This window comes from Thamnophis sirtalis, unplaced genomic scaffold, assembly GCF_051295495.1.
Source record: "Thamnophis sirtalis isolate CommonGarterSnake01/CBP01778 unplaced genomic scaffold, rThaSir2_p1.2 scaffold_6, whole genome shotgun sequence".
Lineage (NCBI taxonomy): Eukaryota > Metazoa > Chordata > Lepidosauria > Squamata > Natricidae > Thamnophis > Thamnophis sirtalis.
The window spans coordinates 29,617,454-29,643,252 of record NW_028261386.1 but is presented as its reverse complement, the minus strand read 5'-3'; positions in this window follow the sequence as shown (position 1 = coordinate 29,643,252).

The following is a 25,799-nucleotide window of genomic DNA, read 5'->3' as shown; positions in this document are numbered from 1 at the left end:
GTTTCAAGAGTTTACTTTACTTTCTCAAGTTAGGAGTGACGGCACTAACCACCAATTAGGACTAGGAATGGTGAAAAATTGACAAGAGAAAGACAACCATAGAGGTTCTTGCTTCAACCAAAAATGTAGAGGTAGTCAAGATAAGGTTGGAAGCCGCTTAAGGGGCCAGCCGGGCTTTCAATATTATAAAATTAAAAGATCATTGTATAGTTCAGGTCTGATATATGTCTATAAAGGAACTCATCTGAGAGATGACAGGCAGAAGTATGATTTAGGCAAGGAAAAAAAATGCCATGGAGCATACTAGATAGCAGCAAGGGGGTACATAAAATACTCACTTCAATAGCCCCAGCAGGCCTGGGGCTGTTGAATGTATCCAGCCCCACTTTAATTGTGAATGTTGTTGTATTTTAAATTGTTGTTTTGCCTTATTTATCCCCCTTCCCTTTTTATTGTAAGCCGCTCCGAGTCTTTCAGGAGTGAGCGGCATACAAAACCAATAAACTACTACTTCTAAACTTTTATCCACCATCTTGTAATCATGTAATCAATATTTTTCAGCCTTAGCAATTTTTACATATATGGATTTGAACTCCCAGAATTCCCAAGCCAGCAAGGTGATTGCTGAGTTGTCATTCATGCATATTAAAGTTGCCAAGGTTGAGAAATACCAATCTAGAGAATTGTAGGTATGTAGTCAATTAATAATCCATGTGTGTCAGAGATTTCATTTCAGAGATGTTCAAACTCTTGACTGATGCCACATAAAGTTATTTTCCATGAGGCTCAGCCTCCATTTAGGATAGGACTACTCATTTTCTTTTGCTTACATTTGATCTAGCACCCTAACACTTTTTCTCCAAACGACTTCAATAATAGCAATAGCAGTAACATTGAATGGATGCTGAAACCACAACATCTCACATTCCAATCAGGTATAAAATGGGTTCATGCATACTACCCAGGTAACAGTGGCGGGATTCAATATTTTTTACTACTTGTTCTGTGGGCGTGGCTTGTGGGCGTAGCAGGGGAAGGATACTGTAAAATCTCCATTCCCTCCTCACTCCAGGGGAAGGATATTGCAAAATCCCCATTTCCTCCTGATCAGCTGGGATTCAGGAGGAGAGAATAAATGGGGGTGGGACCAATCAGAGGTGGTATTTATCAGTTCTCAAAATTTTGAGAACTACTCAAAATTTCCGCTACCAGTTCTCCAGAACTGGTCAGAACCTGGTGAATACCATCTCTGCCCAGGTCCCAAGCTAAATAACAAAGGCGGGTTTTTAGTGCCTTCCCAGAAGTGTCAGGGCAAATCTGATTTCTGTGGGGAGGATGTTTCAGAGGTTGGATGCCAGAGCAAAGAAGTCTCTCCTTCTGGGTTCCACCAGAAGGAACTCTCTAGCAGATGATACCCAGAGTGTGCATTTGGTGAATCTCAACCATAAAAGAATCAATATCAATATATTGATTGGGGTCCTTTGTTTTTATCAGATGTGGTGCTCCTTAACCGAAAGACTGGATATTGCTATTTGCTTCTCATAGAGTATATCTCAGCTTTCATATCTTTTAAAAATTCCTACTTTCTGAAGTTAAATCTAAGGGAAAAAATAAAAAACAGGAATGTATGTGTGTGGGGAGAAAACTAATTTATGCACTGGATAACCATGCAAATTTAAAAATATTTACTATTTCTACATCACTACATGTCTTTAGGATGGCAGATATCAAGGCTCCACTTGACTCTTTGGGCAAATGCATTTTCTGTGTCCATGACATTTTTCAAATATTAAATGCTGCATAATCCAGGACATCAGAGTTGCTCTTAATATGATTCAGGAGGTTAGAAACAAACTACAAATAAACATTGCCAAGGTTTTTGTTTACTTCCCTAAAATTTTTGCCTTCAATCACTGAGCCTATGTTCACTTGCAGTTTAACATCTCTCTACTAAAATTATCTCCTAGACCTGTGAGATCATTATACCTGTCATTCTGTTGAAAAAGAAACATATTTAGCACTCGGCAGCCCTACCTAATTTTCCTTGAAGGCAAGGAACAAACAGCTAGAATTAAGCAAATATTTCAGCAGCTCAGTCTGTCCAACTAATTCTCAGGATGGTTTAATTGTCTGTCCCCACGATTTAGATACAGCTTTTAAAATTCATTTATCTCCCACCCCCTATTTCAATGCTACACTTAAAAAAAATCTTCATTTTTTAAATAGAAAGAATTTGATGGATATAAGAATCAGTGGTGACTGGTTTAATTAATTAACTTCCAATAGACAATCTGCTACTTGCCATCATTTTTTTTCAATATCATTTTTGTTTGTTTTCATTCTGTGGAGCATTTTCATTTGTGCAATGTTCCAGTCCTTTTCAACACTGTGTAAAAAATGGATTAGACTCAAGGTAGCCTTGAAAGTCATATCCCTCAATATAAAATTAATAATGAATTGCAGCGGTATAAAAATTAAGTTGGGGGGGGAGAGGGGAATTAACCAAGAGGGTTGGCTGTAGTCAAAATATCATGCATTCCAATTCAGAATGCCATAGGTTAGGATCTATGATGTTCACAACTGCCACACAATACTAAGATGTGAAAGGGCTTACCTATCCACAATTGTCACCTGCACTTCTTTATGCTCGTTTAGAAAATGTGTATCATCATAAGCACCTAGAACATTCACTATAAATACGGTTTCTCCTAGACTCACAACTCCTGTTCGAAGAGCAGATAGTAGTCGTAGCCAGGAGGATCTTCGCACAACTGCAGTTTGTGTACCGCTTACACTCTTTCCTGGGCGAACAATCCCTACTCACAGTCACTCATAGCCTATACACTTCCTGTCTTCACTATTATTACACGCTCTACATGGGGCTGCCCTTGAAGAGCATCTGGAAGCTCCAATTGGTGCAAAATGCAGCAGCCCACATGGTTTTGTGCAGACCCTAGTGTGCACATGTATTACCTCTCCTGCGCAAGCTGCATTGGCTGCCAATTTGCTTCCTGGTGCAATTCAAGGTGCTGGTTGTTACCTTTAAAGCACTTCATGGCTTGGAACCAGGTTATCTGAGGGACTGTCTCTTGCTGGTTACATCCACCCAACCCATCAGAACAGGGAGACAGGGAATGCTGTGAGTCCCATCTCTGAGGGAGATACACCTGGTGGGACCCAGGAGAAGTGCCTTCACCATGGTAGCTCCCTCTCTCTGGAATATCATTCCCCGAGAGATTAGAATGGCCCCCACTCTAACACTCTTCTGGAAGGCGCTGAAGACCTGGTTGTGCCAGTGGGCCTGGGGAGCACTGAGCAGGATGGAGCCCATTAAATGGTTTGTATGATCTGCAGTTACCAGGATAGGGGGTTGGGGGTAGGGGTGGGGAGTGAGTTTATTATGATTTTATTATTATATTAATTTATTTGATTTTAATTAGTTTTTTTTGTTTTTAAATGTGGTTTTTATATTCTGTAAGCCACCTTGAGTCACCATGGGAAAATAGGTGGCAATATAAATTTAATAATAAATAAAATAAAATTATAAATAAAAACTATAAGTTGTCTACCCATTTGTTGAATAAATCATAATTGGTTCATTTCATGCCATACACAAAACCAAGACCAAAAGAATCATGATGTTGTCTTATGTGAACCCAATCATAATTTCAGTGGGCTGGATTCCTTCATTTCTAATTTCATAGGCTCTCTTTTTATGATCTTTTTTCTTTGCCCTTTGTTGTAATCACTTGAAGGACACATTTCCTGGATTTATGTGGCTTATTGAATTTTATCTTATTAGCATATTCTTGATAATAGAATCTGTAAAGAAACATGTTCTAGGTTAGTAAACTAGTTTAAAATCATGTTTTCTTATAGGCGTATTTATAAACAATGTGTCACATAGTTTGCTTGATATTCCTGGCTTACACCTACCTTATTTTGTCTCCTCTCTAATCATTAATCGATTCACAAAAGTGTAGGCACAACCAATTTTAAAAAGATATAACAAATAAGTCAGCATTACTTAAGAAAGTTTCCAGCTGAGTACATACATCATATTATGCAAAACATTGTCTGTTGGTTTCATCTTAAGACGTATTTTCAAAGGTGTGTGTTGCACATTCAAAATGGGTGGAAATTCAATTGCATCACCATGACTTCCATCAACTTTTTTTTACAATGTCTTGTGAATATCTTTGAAGCCAATAATAATTTAGTACAAGGTATACAGGCATCCTGATAAATATTTTGGCTTTTTCCAACAAACTATGGTTAAGGTAAGCCAAAGCTCAGCATAATACAGTTGTCTTCCTCTTCCTCCTCCTCTTCTTTTTCTTCTTTTTCTTCTTCTTCTTCTTCTTCTTCTTCTTCTTCTTCTTCTTCTTCCTCCTCCTCCTCCTCCTCCTCTTCTTCTTCTTCTTCTTCTTCTTCTTCTTCTTTTTAGTATTTTAGTATTTTAGTATTTTAGTATTTTAGTATTTTAGTATTTTAGTATTTTAGTATTTTAGTATTTTAGTATTTTAGTATTTTAGTATTTTAGTATTTTAGTATTTTAGTATTTTAGTATTTTAGTATTTTAGTATTTTAGTATTTTAGTATTTTAGTATTTTAGTATTTTAGTATTTTAGTATTTTAGTATTTTAGTATTTTAGTATTTTAGTATTTTAGTATTTTAGTATTTTAGTATTTTAGTATTTTAGTATTTTAGTATTTTAGTATTTTAGTATTTTAGTATTTTAGTATTTTAGTATTTTAGTATTTTAGTATTTTAGTATTTTAGTATTTTAGTATTTTAGTATTTTAGTATTTTAGTATTTTAGTATTTTAGTATTTTAGTATTTTAGTATTTTAGTATTAAGATTTATAGGCCGCCCTTTTCCCTGAGGGGACTCAGGGCGGCTTACAATCATTAGGGAGGGGGTGCAATTCAAAATAAACAATATGTGAACAAAATAAAGTAATAAAAACACAACTTGCATTCAACATTCAACACTCGGATGGGGCAAATTAAAGACTTATCCCCAGGCCTGTTGGGAGAGCCAGGTCTTGAGGGCTGCGCGGAAGGCCTGGACGGTGGTGAGGGTGCGTATCTCGACGGGGAGATCGTTCCACAGGGTCGGAGCTGCAACAGAAAAGGCTCTCCTCTGTGTAGTCACCAGTCAACATTGACTGGTGGATGGGATTCGGAGGAGGCCCAGTCTGTGCGATCTTATCGGTCGGAGGGAGGTAATCGGCAGAAGGCGGTCTCTTCTTCTTCTTCTTCTTCTTCTTCTTCTTCTTCTTCTTCTTCTTCTTCTTCTTCTTCTTCTTCTTCTTCTTCTTCTTCTTCGCAAGTGCAGGGTCCATTTTTTGGATCATTGAGCACCACTTTGCATGGTTAACTGCATCTCCAAGGCACAGGCCCACAGCTTCAATATGTTTGTTGATGGTATCTTACTATCTCTGTTTTGGGTGCCTCAAGGTCGCCAGCCATTGACTTCTAGTTGGTAGGCAGTCTTGGCAGAATACAGAATAACAGAGCTGGAAGTGACCTTGGAGGTCTTCTAGTCCAACCCCCTGCTCAGAAAGGAAACCCTACACCATTTCAGACAAATGGTTGTACAATCTCTTTTTGAAAACAGGTGCTGCTCTAGGACATGTCCATACCAGCAGAGCCAGCCTTCTCTCATCTTCTCTAAAATTGGTGCCACACCAGTATGTTGTCAAATTGTGTCATTTGTGATGTAGTCAAGAGAGATTAATGCCGGATATCCAACAGAGCATTCTCATTTCCATGGCATGGAAATAGCTTTTGGTCCCTGTTGTTGCTGCCCAGCATTCAGTGCCATACAGTGCAACAGGGTGGATGGTTGTCTGGTAAATCTTAGATTTAAGACAGGTTAGCATTCATCTGTCACATAGCACACCAGTGAGTTCTCACCAACGCATCCAGGCTGCACTCACCCTTGCTCGTATTGTCACCATTGCCCTAGAGGTGGGATCCCAGATACCAAAAATGTCCACCTTCAGCATAATACATTATATGAACATAAACACCAACACCAACAGAAAGGTATCATACCTTATTTGACTTGCTTCTTCTAATTTTTCAGATGTTCCTGTTTTGAAATCCAAATGTTCCAGGTGGCCCGGTGTGGTGCTGCCAGATTGTTATAAAAAAAAACTGGGCCATATTCAGCACCAGCTACATATCAAATTCTAAATATTCTGGGATCAGGATATCACAGGAACTATTTTCATTTTTATTTCTCTACTTAAAAACTTTGTTCAGGTGCAGAAACAATTTCTCACAGCAGAGCAGAAATATTTTATTTCCTAACCTAGTCCTAGCCTGCAAAGCCTTGAATGAAGTCCTTTAAACTGAGTACAATTAAGTATACCCTTAATTGTCATGTTTTACTGAAGAAAACGGGAATGTTTAAACACATATTGAATCATTAGCAGCACTGTGTTAAATTTACTACTAAAATAAATTTAAAGTTTTTGTCTCCATTCTTTCTTCCTTTGAGGGAAACATGGCTTTCAGTCTGGGCAACATTGCTACAGAGCTTTCACTTTCCTTTTATACAGGTTTTAAAACCGGTATTATCCCAGCACAGTTTTTTTTAAACTGTTTTTGCACCAAATGTAATATTGTTGATCTTGCTTTTTTTTTAAATAAAAAAAAACTTTTTGTAAGACTCTGAGAGTTAGTGGTATATGGGGGAAAAGGGATCTAAAGAGAACATGATTTGTAGTGTTGGCATTTGGTAGATCAGAAATTAATTGATATTTTTAAATTTTAATTATTTAATTTTGGATCTCCATTACCAATAAACATCAGTGTGTTTCTGACCTCTAACATATTAGGAAGGGAGGGAGGGAGGGAGGAAAGAAGGAAGGAAGGAAGACTGTGAAGATTTTCATTCATATTTTTGTGTTGCTGCTTCCCGCCTGCCTATTGCTCTCTTTTGCAGGTGTACAGATGGTTTGCAAGTGAGCCCCAGAAATGCTGACTTGAAAACAAAACTGCACATCAATTATAAATTGTCAAAAGTAGATGAATATGTTATTTTGTTGTATTGTTAATATTTCAGGAGGATAATTCAAAGTCTGCTATAAAGTGAATACTTCATTTTTCTTCCTCATTTCTAAGAAACACAAACGCACACACATTTCCTCCCTCCCGCTCTATATTCCCTTCTCGCTGTGCTCAGTAGTGCTGCCTTTCGAGCTGTCAAGCCAAGTGTTTTCAGACCCTCTCATTAACAAAACAGACAACCAGTCTCAATATGCATTATCAAAATTAGATCTTTTCGGAACAGTTGACAATTATGTATTATACAGTTACATGCATATAAATCTGGGGCTTGGCTTTGTTAGATTTTACTCCCGACTTTTAACAAAGTGCTATCTAATTACATTTCACATTGTGCCAACTCTCCATGGTGTGTGTGTGTGCGCGCGTGCGTGCGTGCGTGTGAATGTATAACTTGGGGAGGGGCTCTTTACTTTGCAATTTGCTTTGCAATGAAATTGTACAAAAACTGAAATGATCATGTTGAGCGAAGGTTTTTATTCCTCTTGCCTAGCTATTTCTGCCAGCAAGCAAAGCCCTGTGGATGCAAGAATCAAAGTTCTTAATAGCATTAAGTTTTCACACATGCATGCAGATATTCTTAGAGAAGCTGATGAAATGCCCTCATATCAAGACCTACAACTCAGGGTATTACTGCTTGCTTCAATTACACTATCTTTTTTCTCTAGAGTTCAAGCACACCTCTGTCTTACACTGAAGCTCCACATGATCTGGGAAGGCTTACTTCCAACCATCTAGACTGCATAGAGATCCAGTGTGCAATTAGCTATTTGCAAGTAGACTTTAGCTTCCTGCTCTCTGTTTTCAATGCAAGAGTTAATGGTCTAGGGCTAAGGGTCTGAGGTGGAATTGTTCCTCTTTGAATAGATGAATTCCTCACATATGAATACAGTACAGGTAGTCCTTGACTTACAACAGTCTGTTTACTGACCTTTCAAAGCAGGGATGAAATGCTCTGAAATCTGCAACCGTTTCACTTCGCTACCGGTTTGTTTCACGCATGCATGCACGCTTTGTGTGCATGCGCACCACAGGTGCTACTACACAATGCTGACAAAGGAGAATTAGGAAGCCTTTTTTAATTCAAAGAATTTTTTATTTTTTTATTCTCTTACATACCATTTTAAGTATACATTCACATAATTGTTATTCTTCTTTACACTTGTCATGCATTTATTATTTCATTTAATAAGTTATACATTTTGGGTTGCTTTATTTACCATCCCTTCCTCCTTTTGTAACACCTGCTTGTTTTCCCTTTCTTTTCTCCCTCCCTCTCTTCTCTACTTTCTTCCTTTCTCCTCTCCTCCCCCTTCCTTCTTCCCTTCCCTTTCTCCTACTCCTGCTCTTCCCCTTCCTACCCACCCTCCTTCTCTTTCTCTCCTTTCCATCCTCCTCTCCTTACCTCTTTCTTCTTTCCCCCATCTTCCTTTCATTCTCTCCTCCTCTCTCCCTTTCTTTTTCTATTATTGTTGGTGTACATTTCAAAACCAACCCAAATATAATTTTACTACGTTCTATAGTTTTTCCTCTGGTCCGTTGACTAGGGGGCGCTGTCCTTGCTCCTGATTGGTTACCAGTTTGACAGCATATCTAAAGAGCTGTCAAATAGGGCTCAGCTGTTGCCGGTTAGCTGAGGTGTGTGTATTGTGAAGTGCCACGTTTGGTAACCTGTTACCATTAAAACTGTTAGCATTTTGAAGTCCTGGCTTGCCTCCATATGTCCGTCCGTGTTCTCCCTAGCTAGAACAAATTTAGTATCATTTCTTATTCTCTTACCTTTGCTAGTCTACCCTAGTTATGTTTCCACCCCTTTATATGTTGCTCTTCAATATAAACATATATTTAATATTTTATTTTCTGTTTTTCCCTTCTTCCCCCCCCCCCCTTTTCCATTTAATAGTGCGTTGTCTGGGTACTTTATCTTCTCCCTACTTTCTTTTCTAGCTTGCTTTAAAGAAGCCTTTTCTGAGTCTGCACAGGTGAAGAGAACAGCAAGGGGAGGGCAGCTGTGCTGTGCGATTTAGATTCGTTAGGTAGCAGGATTTCCTGCGTTCTGACAAATATAAATCACACGGCACAGCTGATTGTCGCTCAGCTAATTGTCAGAGCTACCCCCTGAACCAGTAATATTTTTTTTACTACTGGTTTGGCCAAACTGATTGCATTTTTTATTACCGGCTCAGGTGAACCAGTCTGAACATTTCACCCCTCTTTCAAAGTTACAACGCCACTGAAAAAAGTGATGTATGACCATTTTTCACACTTATGGCCATTGTAACATTACTATGGTCACCGATTTACACTAAGATGCTTGGCAACTGACTCACATTTATGACGGTTGTAGTGTCCCAGGGTCATGTCATCCCCTTTTGCACCCTTCTGACCAGTAAAGTCAATCGGGAAGCCAGACTCACTTAACAACCATGTTACTAATTTAACAACTGCAGTGATTCATTTAAACAAAGGTGTCAAGAAATGTCATAAAATGGTGCCAAACTCACTTAACAAATTTCTCACGTAACAGCTTAAATGTTGGGCTCAATTGTAGCCATAAGGGGAGGACTACTTGTAATGTAGTGCTTCTTCATTATCCAAAACTGCTTATCAGACATTCCCTTTTTAAGCAATGGATGTAAAACACTAACTTCACAGACTTTGTGTATTGTTACCTAAAGAAAAACTGCTTTTATTCAATTTTGAACAATTTACCCAGGTATAGGAAGCATTACTGCAGTAATGGGTAAATAGGCTTTCAGCTTTCTTCCTCTCTCAAGCTTTGATCTGCATGTACAACGAATGAGATAATAAAGTTTGCAGGTGTTAACATGTAATGCATGAATTCCGATCCCATTATCAACATTGCACATGTAAATGTTCTTATGCATTAAAAAAAAAAAAGAAAGAAACAATAAGAGAAACGCAGAACTTTGTTTTTCTCACATTAGTTGGTTGGTTGGTTTTGTATCAAGGATCAAATTACATAATGTAATAATGTCCATTGCTCCATGATGGTCTCCAGGCCACCCTGAAAACAAAATAGGAAGTAGCAAGTATGCTACCTTAGGTCCTTTGTCAGAAGAGCAGAATATGAAAAATATTGAATATATTAGCAGTATTCCATCAATATGCATTCATTTCATCGATATTCACTCCATCAAATCCAAGTTTCTACTACTTTCTCTTGTCCTGATTTTTTTCTTCTGTATATGAGAATCAACATTTTCTCTTCATGTAGCCATTTTGCAGAGAACGTTTCCTAACACAGAGACATTTGTACCTAGCATTTTCTAATGCAAGCATTTCCTTGTACAAATTTTGAGACCAGAATAAGGACTTTCCCATTTGATGACTTGGGCAAACTCAAGAAAAATTGAATTCTAATATACACATTTGGTTAAGTTTTGTGAGTCAGATTCACTTTGCTTCAAAATGTCAGCCAGGTTCAATTCTTCACCATTCCTGAGTCAAGGATTAAGATTAAAGATTACGGTTTCCCTTGTTCACTACTCAAGAAAAAACATTGTAGGAGAGACTTGAACTGAACAAATTATGGACCCAGGGCCTAAGAAAAATGGATGGAGACAAATAGAAATCAAGCCATCACTCTTTGATTGCCAAACCTTGCCATCACTCATCCATAAAGACACAAATACTAGATCCTGCCTTTCATTTAAAGTTATAAGTGTTCAACTTGTTCTCCAAGTTAGCAGTTTTCTTTTTTCTCCAAGAAAAGCTCACGCCACTGACACAGAGGAGGAACCAGAAGTGGCATTCAGCCGGTTCTCACTGGTTCGAGTGAACCGGTATCAGCGGCTGCAGGCTCTGCCCACCTGCCCTCATGTAATGTGTGACCTTCTGTGCATGTGCAGAAGGTGGTGCACATGCGCAAATATGGCACGTGCGAGTGAAGTGCGTGCACACTCACATTTGCGAACTAGTAGTGAAGGTAAGTGAATGCTGCTGTTGGCAGGAACTACCTTTATTATTTCTCTGATTCCTGCAATCACAGAACTTTTCTCTCCCTTGTCTATAGCTTCACAATGTAGCAGCTGCAAATGAATTCAAAAAGCTTCTCAGATTAATAAATATTTCATATTTGATCATGAAATGCCCAAGTCTTTGACAATGCGCCATGAAATATGCTATGTTTGTTACTGTGAGAAAACAATATTTTATCATAAACCTTTCAGCCCTAGTTGTAACCCTTTAATTTAAGGTTCCTCGTTGCCCATAAGGCCATGGGTTTAACAAGATTGTTAGGAAAACGCTTTATACCAAATTCAGAGGGAATCATATGTCAGCACAAACAGCCCAGAATATGGTACTTTGCCTGAATGTGCCATGTTGTCTTACTCTTGTAATTGTTCCTCTGATGCAAGAGAGAGAGGGAAAGAGTCAAAAAAGCAAGGGACCTGCTTTTTAATGAAAAAGATAAAAACTAAAATAGCTGTCCATCAATAGGACCTCTAGATCTGTTTCCTGAGGCATGGGACTACACATCAGCATGATGCTTTTAAACATGATATCCATGTAAAAAGAAAGGGGCCTGCTGGTTTCGCCTGTCATATATTTTTATAGGCTTTTCCAGAATGCTGTTGTGTTTGACAGAGTAACTGACTATGGCTTGAAATGAAGTGTAAGTCAATTCCATGCTTCCATAATTCACTGCCCAGGATTGTTGAAAAAAGATTTAGTGAGGCAGTGACAGACAGCAAGCCTCTTGAAGTTTTCATTTTCACTTAGTGGCTGTAATACCTCAAACTTGTTGACCCCCAGAGAACAGGCTGTGAAAGGCCTCCAGAACTTCTCTGAAGGTGTTCATTCACTCAAATATTTTTGTTTGCTTCCAGTACCTTTAGCAACTAGCCACAAATCCACCTGAGTGCAGAATGAAGGTGAGAAAGAAAATATTTATGAAGATTTTTCACTGCCAAGGCACTGTCAGAAGCCTTATACTCTTCTTAATGTTCTAGACCATTTCTTCAATCCTCTTTTAAGTGCTGACTGGACTGTAATAAATTGTGCAGCATCCATTTTTAAAATGATGTTTTAAAAAAATATATACCGAGACCTAGGAGTCTTCAGGGATAGTCAAAAAAAAGTCAAGATGGAGGCCGTGACTATGTGATCAAAGCCCAATTTTCCTTTCATGTGGTGAAGAGAGAAAATTAATGTTCTAAAAGAGCAGACATTTCTCCTTTCTTGCTTATGGCACTCATATTATGAAACACCCTGTGTCCCCTAAAGTTTGAGATCATCCACCCAAACCTGCCTTTTATAAGGCTGTATAAATTATACAGTGACTCAGTGGCTAAGACACTAAGCTTGCAGATCAGAAATGTCAGAAGGTCAGTGGTTCGAATCCCTAGCGCTGCGTAATAGAGTGAGCTCCCATTATTTGTCCCAGCTTCTGCCAACCTAGCAGTTCGAAAGTATATAAAAAATGCAAGTAGAAAAAATAGGAACCACCTTTGGTGGGAAGGTAACACTTCCACATTTAGTCATGCCAGCCACATGACCAAGAAGATGTCTTTGGACAGCACTGGCTCTTCGGGTTTGAAATGAAGATGATCACCTTCCCCTAGAGTTGGGAACAATTAGCACATATGTGTGAAGGGAACCTTTACCTTTTCCTTATAAATTATACTCTTCTAACAAGATTATGGTATGGGTGGGACCCAGCCATTTGTAAATGGATGGTTTTTGTTTGTCATAGTTTTATTTTTGTGTTTAGTTTCACTGATATTGTGAACCACCCTAACTCTTAAAATAGAGTAGTACAAAAATCTTTCCATAACTAAATAAAATGTAGGGTTTCCTGCCTGACCAGGGGTTGGAGTAGAAGACCTCCAAGGTCCCTTCCAATTCTGTCATTCTATTCTATTCCATTCCATTCCATTCTATATGTTCAGAAAGCAAATGTGCATTTCTTTGTTTATCAGTCTTGTTCTTTCAGCATCCAATTCCAGGGCAGTTTATACTGCAAGCTAAAGAAATATGATAAAATTGTAAAAAAAATATCAAAAATTTACTCAATCTAGAATACATAGTGATGGTGGAGCTGTAAATCAGGCTAGATCATATCAATATGCCCATGAGGTTTTCATCCTAACAGTACTTGAAGGGGCTTGCTGGAACCTTTAAATTTTTTAAGAATTTAAAAGTTTTTAAAACTCCCTAATCTGACTCACAGCCCTGGGATTCCCCAGTGGCCTCCCAGCCAACTACTAACCAGGCCCACCTACCTAGTTTCTGAACTCAAACAAAGTTAACTACATACTACCATCTTCAGAGGCATCACAACTATGAAACAAGCACATTTGAAAAAAAAAGTATGAGACCTAAAACCAATTCAGACAATATGTTTTATTTCATTTGAAAATATCAATTGTATTTATTAAAAGCTTGCAACTCTTTTCAGCATTAAGGAACAAAGTCCATCAAGGGCTGATCTCTGTTGATTTCTGTATTACTTTATTTAAAGTATGTTTCCTGAAAGTGTGCTGATATTAATAATGCTCTTTCAAGAAGTAGTGTTGGCAACCAGAAAGAGATCCAGCAGTGGAGTTAGGAATACTCTAAAGTCATAAAACATGATTCCGCATAGAGTATAACACACATTCTCCAAACAAACAGGTTTAACCCTGTTAAATGGCTGGTTTTTCTATTGATCAGATACCACCTTTTATATTTTCTGGTATAGTACTACAAATAAACGATTAAAACGCTGTGAATTATTATCAACTTATTTGTGTTTTATTCCTGAGCTATAAGGACATGGAAAACTGTAGATATTATTCTTTGATTGTTCTCCAATATCTGTTGTTATCATTGGTGTTTCCTACTAATACTGTATAATATTGTACTTCAGTGGTTAGATGGCCCAGATATTTGGTATTTGAACATAGATCTTTTTAACATTCATATTTTATATTTTATTCATCTAAATGAAATGTTAATACAGTATATATTGCTACTCTATGTATGATATGCCAAATAAATAAGTAATCTGTATAATCAAAACAGAAACATAATAAAATCCTAAAGAACTGGCTATTAGCACTTAATGATTTTAAAATTTAACATTAAAATTTTCAATTGAGATTTAAAAAGATGGAAAGGATGAAACAAGATTAGAATTAGATAAACTAAAGATGTCCAGAAACCAAAGAACAATATATTGCCTTCACTGTTAGTTTTGGCTGTTTCCTGCTAACTTCAACATTCTTGGATTTAAAGAGTAAGAAGGGGGATCATTGCACTCAGACTGGAGTTTTCTTCCACCTCTTTTTAATTTCTTGCATCAGTAAGAACTTCCACAATTCATCATGGTCATCACCATGTTCATTATCGGTGCTATTATTTGATTCCCTTATTATTGAGGTATAAATTGGGAGGCAACTATTTTCTCCAATTTTCTGTTATAAGTCTACTAATAGTTTTATTAGTTTTGATGATCTCAAGCAAGGATCATTTAATCTGAAAAGAGCAGCATCCACAAGATCAGCATATAGCCAGTTATTAGATTTTATTTTCAAAACAAGTGTTTTTGTCAATAAAAATAAATTGATTTAATGGGTTTGTTTAGTAAAAATGTGGGTATCAGAAAACTCCAGAAAGGGATTTTTCCTGTTAACCCATGCAGTTGTAAAATTTGAATGTATATCCATTTATTCAATTAGTTTCTTTACAAAGAATACTTGTTATGGCATTTTCAGTGGACTTACAGTTATAAATTTATCAAGTGAGAGCAGCTATCCTCTCCCATGGTCCAATGATCATAAAAACATTCTTGGTATCTCCATTACCTAGAACAAAATTCATGGGTCTGTTACCTAGGAAAAAAAACTTTAGGAATTTCAGCTATGTGAATCTGAGCATAAACAGCTTCCAATAGCAATAGCAGTAGACTTATATACCGCTTCATAGGCCTTCCAGGCCTCTCTAAGCGGTTTACAGAGAGTCAGCATATTGCCCCCAACAATCTGGGTCCTCATTTTACCCACCTCGGAAGGATGGAAGGCTGAGTCAACCCTGAGCCGGTGAGATTTGAACCGCTGACCTGCTGATCTAGCAGTAGCCTGCAGTGCTGCATTTTAACCACTGCGCCACCTTGGCTTCCATCAGAAACTATAATATTCAGATCAAAACCTAAATTCTTTCTATGGTATCTCATAATTCCAACATTCTCCCTTTGCCACCCAACTATGATAGGGCCCAGCTCTATGCAAGTAGACTTCAGCTTACAACCACAGCTGAAACCAGAATTTCCATGCAGATGTTAAATGAGTCACACCTGATTTTACAATCTTTTTGCTGCATGTGCTAAGTGAATTAATATGGACCTTAAGTGAATCATGTGGTTCTTAAGCAACTTCAGCTTCTCCCATTGGCTTTGCTTATCAGAAGCCCTTGAAAAGGTCATAAATGGCAACCACATGGTTCCAGGATACTACAATCATTGTAAATATGTGTCAGTTGTCAAGCAACCAAATTTTGATCTGTGGGACTGTGGGAATGCCACAACAGTCGTAAGTGCAAAGACTGGTTGTAAATCACATTGTAACTTTAAACACTCATTAAGTAAATGGTTGAAAGTCAAGGACAACCTGCAATAATTTTTACCCTAAATGATTTTGAAGTATCCACCTCCTTCAAATTCAGCAGTTGTTTAGTTCTTATTATGGATATATGAGATAGCATGCTTAATAAGAAGAGGGGCTCAGTGGCTCAGTGGCTAAGACACTGAGCTTGTCGATCAGAAAGGTCAGCAGAGTTCAGCTGTTTGACTCCCTAGCACTGCATAACGGAGTGAACTCCTGTTACTTGTCTCAGTTTCTGCCAACCTAGCAGTTTGAAAGCATTTAAAAATGCAAGTAGAAAAATAAGAACCACCTTTGTGGGAAGATAACAGCGTTCTGTGCGCCTTCTGTGTTTAGTCATGCCAGCCATATGACCACAGAGATATCTTTGGACAGCACTGACTCTTTGGCTTTGAAACAGAGATGAGCATCGCCCCCTAGAGTCGGGAATAACTAGCATACATGTGCAAGGGGAACCTTTACCTTTACTTAATAAGAACTTTATCACTACGACGAGATTTTTAAAAAGGAGTAAATGAAAACAAAATCATAGAGCTTGAAAATACGCAATCTGCTGACTCAACTACCTTTCTTACTATATTAGCAGTGTTGATATCTATACAGCACCTACCAAGACATTGAACCAGCCTGGTCATCCAGATTCTCCAATGAAAACAGTGTCTGCATTTTGGCTGTTTGAAATGAGAGTTGGCAGCACTTATTCAAAGACTGGAGCTCTTTTTAATCTTTTCTCCTGCTTTCCAAAAGTCATTATTATTTAATTTTTCTTCTGATTCATGCCAAGGTCTTAATCTGTATTGCACCAGTAGTGGGAACATTTAAAGGAATCATTTCCCAAGGCACTTTTAATACATTGCCAGTAAATTGTACCTAAACCTGTCCAGCTGGCTGGGTCATTTAGCAAGTGACACACCCACTCAGTGTTTGTGAGATGCCACCTGAGAGTTACCTCAGTGCTTTCAAAACAAAACAAAACAAAAACCCATATAAGATGATGGGATAAAGCTTTGCTAATGTGCAAATGTGATGGGGGAATACAGTGATAACTGCTCACGGGGGAACAGAAGGATCTTTTCAAGTTTTGTTATGGAAAAGCTTACCGCACACGATTAGACAACAGATTTTGGAACAGTAGTGTTGAAATTACACCAGTTATAAAGGAAAGCAGCAGGAAAAAGGCACTTGATTATTTCAAACAGGTTTTCCTTGATGATTTCTTTTTCTTTCTTTCTTTTCAGGTCTTTTTCTACGAAAAATCAAACACTGAAGTTTTCCAATAGCAAGGCTATTAAACAACCATTTAGAAAATGAAAGCTGTATTTTCTTTCTATGTGAAATTGGAATTAATATTTTGCTAAGAGCTAAATCAAAGCTAGTGGTGTATTTCACATTGTCTGTTTATTTAGGTCATCCTCACAATACATAGAATTATCTCCAAACAAGACGTTGAATGAAAGATGTTTCCTCCTCCATCACTCCATCTGCAACATGCAAGGGAGGGAGGGGGGTGGCATGTGAGGGTCAAAAAAGTCAAGATGGCAGCTTCAACCACATAATCAGTATTATATCTCTTTTTTTGCATGTAAAAAACCCCAGGTTTTAGCTACTGTCTCAACTATTTTCTCTCACACACACAATCACTGTGGATGTCCCTGGCAACATAAAAGCTTCCTTTCTAGAACCAGTGGATTATGTTGGATGGAGTAGGCCACATGAGCAAGAGATGAAAAAGAAGAAATGACCAAAATAAATAAGGTACTAGCCTCAAAACCAGGGGACTGTGAATTCTAGTCCTGCCTAAGCATAAAAGTTGGCTGGATAACCTTTCTTAGTTCAAATCACCTCACAAAGTTCTTGTAGGGGAAAAAAGGGGGAGGAAAGAGTATTATCTGCATTCCTCACCTTGACTTATTTATAACAATAATAAAGGAGAAAGAAATGTTCTCTACCCTGTTTCCCCAAAAATAAGACCTCTCTAGATAATAAGCCCAATTGGGCTTTTGAGCGCATGCACTAAAATAATCCCTCCCCCAAAAATAATCCCTCCCCCAAATTATTGCAACACAGCAACAGTCGTGAGGTGACCACATTCGACCACCTCCTGCACCTCACAAATAATAAGATCTCCCCGAAAATAAGGCAAGCACTTATTTCAGGGGTCAAAAGAAAATAAGACGTTGTGTTATTTTCGGGAAACATGGTAATTAAGTAAAATAACATTCTACAAGCATCCAGCTATTTAAATTTGAATTTATCAGACACCATCTTGTTTATGAATTCCATTGAACTGTGATGGTAAACATGGACCTCTGTTAGCAACAGGCACATAAAGACTTTAGCACATCATTCCATGGCATCTTTCAAGACAGATACATATTTGAAAATAGTTTCTATGCTCTCTTTTCTGAATTTGTCCTCCCTGGTTAACCTCTATTATACAGCACTAAAGAATATGGCAGACATGGCAGTGAAGTCTCAAGCTGCATCTGGCTGAGCTGCACTGAGCTGAGAGGGGGATTGACTTAACTGCACTGCTCTAATCCCAAGGTTTTGATTTTAATGTGATTGATTAAGAGACATGGTTGAGTTGCTAAAATGAAAGATCAAGAGAGGAACTTCAGGCTTCCTCGGAAACTGGAAAAAAATCAGGGAAGATGTTTGAACAGTGGTTCAGAAGGAAGCGAAAAAGAAACTAGAAAAGTTTCAGGCCTGGAGGTTGAAAAAAGATAAATTGGGCAATAAAATAGACCCTAAGAAGATGAACACAAGATCAGGGAAAACAAAACTGAGGACTCTGCTATGGATTTGAATTAGCTTGCCAACATTTCTTCAATAGGCCCTTATGTGTTGTGGGTTGTGGCATTTTTTTAACCTCTGTTCCTCATCACCAATTAAGTTAGTTTAATAACAATATTTTTCCCAAAAAATGTTTTAGATGCCATATCTCCATGTCATAAAATTTATTGTACCTTTATGTGGAATTATACCAGAGTTGAACATATAAATCAATTTATAAGGTCTAATGACACACAAATGCTTAAAAATGAAAGGTGATGTAGTAAATTCAAATTACCATTACAAATGTAAGCTTTGTAGTCAGTGTGTGACCCACTAAGGATTATATTTAACTCCCCTGAGAGTGGTTTATCATAAAACTTTATACTTTTATTACAGTGAATTATTAACTCCTCCATGATGTGAGTCATTCCATGCTCTGACTATAGCTTTTTTAATGACACTATAATAGACATCTTGCTAATAGCAGTGGGATTGCTACCTCTGAGGTAAAAAAATAGGAGGGGGGAATCAAACTATGAGAAAAAGAAGAAAAGAAATGAAGGGGACAAATAGCATATTTCCCAAGAGAACAAGAACAACTGTTCATATTACTCATGTTAGAAACAATAGCTTTACTTGGTGATATCTGAAAAGAGCTGCATTTAAATGTCATACCTTTAGAGGGGAAAAAGCAGGGTCATTATGAGCTCCTTTGCCTGAAGAAAAAAAGACCAAACGTTATTCTCGACAGCTCTGAGATCTATCTGAATGATTGGATATAAATCACTACTTCGGAAAGTTATTCACTGCTACTCCGATTTCCACCAAATAGTAAAAAATATCTACCTAAACCCTCTTCAAACTGCTGCACTCTAGATAATCTACAGAATGGGGGCATTGGTTGGTGGACACTGGGTTCAAATTCTCATTCCTCACCATCTTTCCTTTCTACTTATCTACTTCCTGCCATCTTGTTCAAAACAGCTTTATAAACATGAGATGAACTGAAAGGATAGAACTGTAATAGCTGCAGATTTCCACACTGATGTCTCTTTAACAGATTCACAAGGGCTAAACATGTAACTCAGGCAGTGTACAAGAGAGCATAAATGCTGGGACCATGAAAATTCATTTAATCCTGCAGTCTGTTCTCACATCATGATGATGAAAAGGAATCCTTCAATAACTGAAGTTCTCTGGCCATATTTGTGGATAGCTGCTCTTCATAATATTTTCTTTTATAAAAATTATCTAGAATTTTCTATTCCATCTATTTTTGCTGTCCTAGAATGTTTGCCCCTGTACTGCTAAGAGTCTCGGCTCCTGAGAAATTCTGGGAATTGAAATAGAACCTTCTTAAAGTTGTCACAGATATATAGCTTATTGGCATCAGCAATGGAGGAGACTCCCAACTCAGTGTGCATCCTATTCTATATCTACACCTATCTAGAATTGACAGTACAGCCAGTTAAAACAGTGCCAGTTCATGTTGCAAAAGATCTTTGGCACGTATAGTCCCGTAAAGTTACGAGATATACCTCTAACTTTTCCCATCTGCTATATAGCTTGAATCATCAGTTCACATGACAGATTGCTTGTAGAAACTTCTCTAAACTTAAGAATGTGGTTCTGCTAAGCTAGGCCACTGGTCCAGTTTGCTCAATCTTTCTCTTTTTGACTGACAGAGTAGTTTTCCATAGCAGCTTCCCTCAAATTAACATTTCCAGAATGTTAGCTGTCACAACCATGTTGGATGATATGTTGCCAAATATCATCCAACACACCTGAAATTTATCAGGTTGGGAAACTGTGATCTGTTCACTGGTGCAGTATCTTTTACAACCAAGTTTGATCAGATAGAGATGTCAGAACATGACACATTTGTACAAGTCTATAGCCTTCTCCACTCCATGGCTACCATTATTAGATGAAAATGAACCATTTTTGTCTAGATGGTTTAAGTACGACTAAAAGCACTCAGGCAATATTTTCCATATGTCATACCGAATTTGCATGCACACAGCACATATAACTGCCAATTTCCTAGGATCGATATTTACCACAGCAGGCTCTCTGTTTTCTACTTGGGGACCTTTTTATTAACAAAACATTCAGTCCCTGTAGCCCGCTGAATTTGCTGCACAACTGAACACATCAAGTCTGACTCAAAACAACCTTGCTGCAAAGGTGTCTAGAGATTTAAGATGAATCAAGGCATGCTGCGTTCAGTACAGGAGACTATAGTTTTGGGGAACGTGTAAGCAAGCTCACGGGACTGATAGAATTAATCAAGATAGAATCCCTTGCATTGTAAAAGATCTCCCAACACTATCTTCATACTTTATAGGTACAAAGCCTACACAGTTATGCTTGTCTGTAAGAAGCCAATGTTCAGCAAATCAGCTAAGTTATTGTGATGTTTTAGAAAGAAAAGACAATGCTGAAGAATTGAGGGAGAAAATGTGCAAATGGACAGAGGAGATATTAGATTTGGAATGTAATTAGAGTCAGGAAGAAATGAAAATATTCTGTGGTGTGTGTGTGTGTGTGTGTGCGTGCGTGCTTGAGCGCCCACACACATGCATATATGCACATGCATGAACTACTATGTATACATAGGGATAAAAGATCTGTACAAATGGGTATAACTCATAGCAGATCTATATAGCGGGGCTAATATGTGTGGAATAGCTATTTTTAAAATGGGGAATAATTCAATCAAACAACAATTTAAGTCCCAGATTGCTTCCTTTTAAAAAAAACACAAAGGAATGTTATAAAATGGAAAATGCAGTTTTGTTACAATATTGATGGACCAAAGACTGGAAAATATGTACCAATCTTTAAAGAAGATAAAAACATAATCAAGGTAACTGCAGACTAGTCAGCATTACAATATACTGATTGCAGGGGAATCTCTTCAATAGATTCTTAAGCAATTGATTCATAAGCATTTGGAAAAGAATGCCTTGATAGGAGTTTGCAAGGCTTTGTGAAGAAAATGAACCAGATCTCTTTTGTTAGACTTTTGTTAATTTAGCTGGCCATAGGGGTAAAATGAGCACGGTATATCTTGATTTCGGCAGGACATTTTACCTAGTCCCAATGAATCCCAGTGAAGAGGGCAAAATATACACTGGACTATATTCCTACTAGATAGATGTAGAATTGGCTCTGTATCATGCAGGGAGGAAGTGATGAGCAATGTATTATAGGGTTCTGGTCTAGACCCTATGCTGCTTAATTTATTTATAAATAAATGAATATGAATGTAGGTCTTGAAAATATTTTTATCAGATTTATGACAATTCAAAGATAAAGGGAAAGCAAAAACCTTTATTAAAATTGTTGACAGCCTGGAACAATGAGCAGAAATCAACAAAATGCATTATAGAAGGGGCAAATGTCAAATTCTTTATTTGGGCAGGAAAAGTATAGGATGAGTGATGTCATGTCATTGTTTCTTTCTTTTTTCTTTTTTAAAATTTCTTTTTTTTATTTTAATAATATTTTTTTCTTTTGAATACAAATAATGCAAACATAATACACATAACTCTAAATGCAAAAAAGGAAAAAATACAAATATTACAGTGCACACCCTCCAAAACAACATATATTCTTCAGTAGGTTTATTCCCTTTGCCTTCCACCAACACTGTTTTTATAAAATCTCTCCATATTTCATTATAATTGTTTCCTTTAATCATCCCTTTTTTAAAATTTAATTTCTGTTGTTAATTTATCATTTATCAACCCAAATACATCAGAAATACTTGAAAAATATGTATAGTACTTGCTTCTCTGGAAACCACATTTTTGTTTGACTCTCACCTTACCTGCTTCTGCATTACCTGAGCCTCCTACCAATTTTCATTTAAAATCTTCAAGAAAATGTCATAATCCAAGAAAATCCCAGTGGGATTAGATAACTATTTTATATAAGCAAATTGTGTGTGTGTGAAAGAGACGGGGGCGGGGGAAGGAGAGACGGGGAGTTATATCTCTTGTTTGTTTTAAGATGCTGTGAATAGAAGCATCTCAGTGAAAGGTATATGCTTGCAGCAACCTCTTGTTATGACCTCTGATGACAAGACAGATTGTTTGGGTCATCTATGGGTGGATGGTGAGCTGAACTCTTGGCATTTTATTTTATTTTTAAATGTGGCACCCTTGGACAAATAGATCTTGCAGGGAAGTAACCATTGTTCACAATATCCTGAGCAGTCATGGACCAATGGTAAAGTCAGAGAAAGTCAGAGGGGGGAATTGTAGAAAGGAAAGAGAAAAGAAGCGAAGGAAAGTCTCGGGAGCTTCAGAGATGCTAGCTCATAGCCAGCAAACCTTCTTCCACTGAGTGCTAATGGAGAATATGACTTATAAACAGAGGGATCAGCAAATATGTTCTAAATTAATAATGTGCCCTTTTAGTAGCAATGGCTTGGTGAAAATTGCTAGGTCTGGTTGTTGTTGTTGTTTCTTTTCTTCTCCTGAAAAGAAAACAGCGAAATAAGTGGGTCTCACCGGAGTCTTTGTTTAAGACTGACCACCTTGTTTTATTAACCTTCTAATACTTTTAAGGTAGTTCTTCCTTCGTGTCTCCTCCAGCAAAATCTCTATTGATCACTGTTTACTGTTATAATCCCTTTCAAATTTATCATCCATGACTAACACTCCATGTATTGATTAACACTGACAGATGTCCCTGTATAGTGCATACCCAGGGTGATGGGAAACTGATCAAATTTACGAGAGACAATCATAAGTCTTCACCTGTAGCCTAAAGTAACAAAGATGTAAGGTCTAGCATTTATTTCTGTGTTTGTTTGTTCATATAGTGAAGGGATAAATTGGGTGTCATTGATGACTAAGGACAAGATGTCCAAAATCTGGACCATAACTGGATTCATTTGTCAACCCTGCATTTTTGCTAGCTAGCTGCAACATTTCTTCTATTCTTGTAGAAATAGAGTCTAAGATTAATTTTTACTGGTTTTTTTTTTTCTATAGCTGCATTTTCTTTATTTTGTATTGCTTGAAATGTCCTTAGAAGTGCTTTCTATAGCACCACTACTGTAGCATTGCCTTGAGAAACCAGGATAATCAGGAGAGGGTAGGTCAAGTTGACTGGTGAAAAAACAACTATCCTGGGGCACAGTTTGGTTAAAATAAAGTACTCTTAGAGCTGCAATTCTTTAGGCACTTGCTTGGGAGTACATCTCAAACTGATAGTCTTTGAATATCTTTGTACTGGACTGTACATTGAATTGGAAAGTATTAAAGTTTGTCCAGTTTGTGTCTACAGTTAAGAGCTGTGGTGGTGCAGTGGTTAGAATGCAGTACTGCAGGCTGACTGACTGCTGTCAGCAGTTCAGCAGTTCAAGTCTCTCTGACTCAAGGAATGGAACTCATTCTTCCATCCTTCCAAGATTGCTAAAATGAGGACCCAGATTGTTGGGGGCAATATGCTAACTCTGTAAACTGCTTAGAGACTCTGTAAAGGACTGTGAGGTGGTATATAATTCTAAGTGCTAGTCTAAGTGATATATACTTCTTGAGGAGGTTATCCATTTAGTTGTGTCCGACTCTTGGTGACTCTATGGGCCAGGTCTCTCCCATCATAGGTTACTAATCGTTAAAAAAGTTACAACTAAAATGAATTTTAATTAATTATTAAACTAATTATTATGGAAATTATTAATTATTTCCATAATCCAGACTGGCTTTTCTGCATGACTCACTTTCCCAATGAGTGAAACTTTACAAAGAAAAAGCAAAATCAACTATAAAACCCAAGAATCCCCCTTTCCTTTTGTGTCTTATGGCATGGAGAGTCCTGTTTCCTATGACACTGACTTTCCAGATATTCTAGCATGGCATTTTATCTCATCCATTACTTAATCTATGACTCAAAACTGAAAAGCCTCTCAAGTTTATTTAGCCAATTATTATAATTACCTCTGTCCTTTATCTGTAATGAACAGGTTACACTCATAACAATTCTTGGTTGCAGAAATGAATAACCTTTCCTGTGTCAAAGAGCACAATGGACCATATTGAAACATAAGAATATAATAATGCCCTTGCTGGATCAGGATAAAGCCCATTTTAATCCAGTATGGAATGCTCACAAGTAGGAGATGGAGACATAGCCTTTTCCCAACATTGTTCCCCAACTCTGGTATTTACAGCTGTACTTCATAAGGTAAAGGTAAAGGTGCTCCTTGCACATATGTGTTAGTCATTCCCTACTCTAGGGAGCTGTGGTCATCTCCCAAAACCAAAGAGCCGGCTCAGTCTAAAGATGTCTCTGTGGTCATGTGGCCAGCATGACTAAATGCCAAAGGTGCATGGAACTGTTACCTTCCCACCAAAGGTGGTTCCCATTTTTCTACTTGCATTTTTATATGCTTTCAAACTGCTAGGTTGACAGACGCTGGGACAAGTAATGGGAGCCAACTCTGTAATGCAATGCTAGGGATTCGAACTGCCGAACTGCTGAACTGCCGACTTTTCTGATTGACAATCAGTGTCTTAGCCACTGAGCCACCATGTACTTCATACAACCCCCAAATAACATTGAGACGTAAAACTAAAAGCACTTGATAAACTTGTCCTTCCGTGTCCTTGGCTATCATCATGCTTTCTAGTAATAAATTCCACAGGTTAACTGTGTGCTGTAAACTTTCTTTTGTATCTTCTAAATCTTCCTTCCAGTCAACATTATTGAATGACATGACCTTAATGCTGGAGTTTTCAAAGAAAAAAATAGAGAGGTCAAAGGAGCTTTTCTCTGTCCACTTTGTCTGTGTCTTCCATGATTTTATCCCACATCAGTCATATTTCCCCTCATTTCAGCCATATTTTTCCTAAGCTAGAATCCAAAGGTTTTAACATTTCCAGATTGTCAGCTCCCTGATAATTTGTGTTGCCCTATTCTACCCTTTTCAAGCTCTGTTATGTTGTGTCTTTTCTACTAATCAAACAAAAGACAACAGAGAGAGTTTGCTTTCTGAAACTTCAAGAACTACCTTTAGCAGATCTTCAAGAATTACAAATATACAGGTAGAACAAGATAATAAAGTAACAATGTAAGAGCACAAGCATCCATAATCAACTAACAAGAATAACCTAAAGTACCAAATATTATATCCCTTCCAATTGTGGTGACTGGAAGAATAAATATTATTCCTGATGTAGATACACTATGGATTGATATAGCCATTTTATTTTCAATGCCTAGGATAGAAAGTAGGTGGATCCAGGTACATTTTTAAAAAAATTCTAATGATGTTTTAAAACTTGCCAACTCTAAAATTAAGCATAAATGTACAGGTA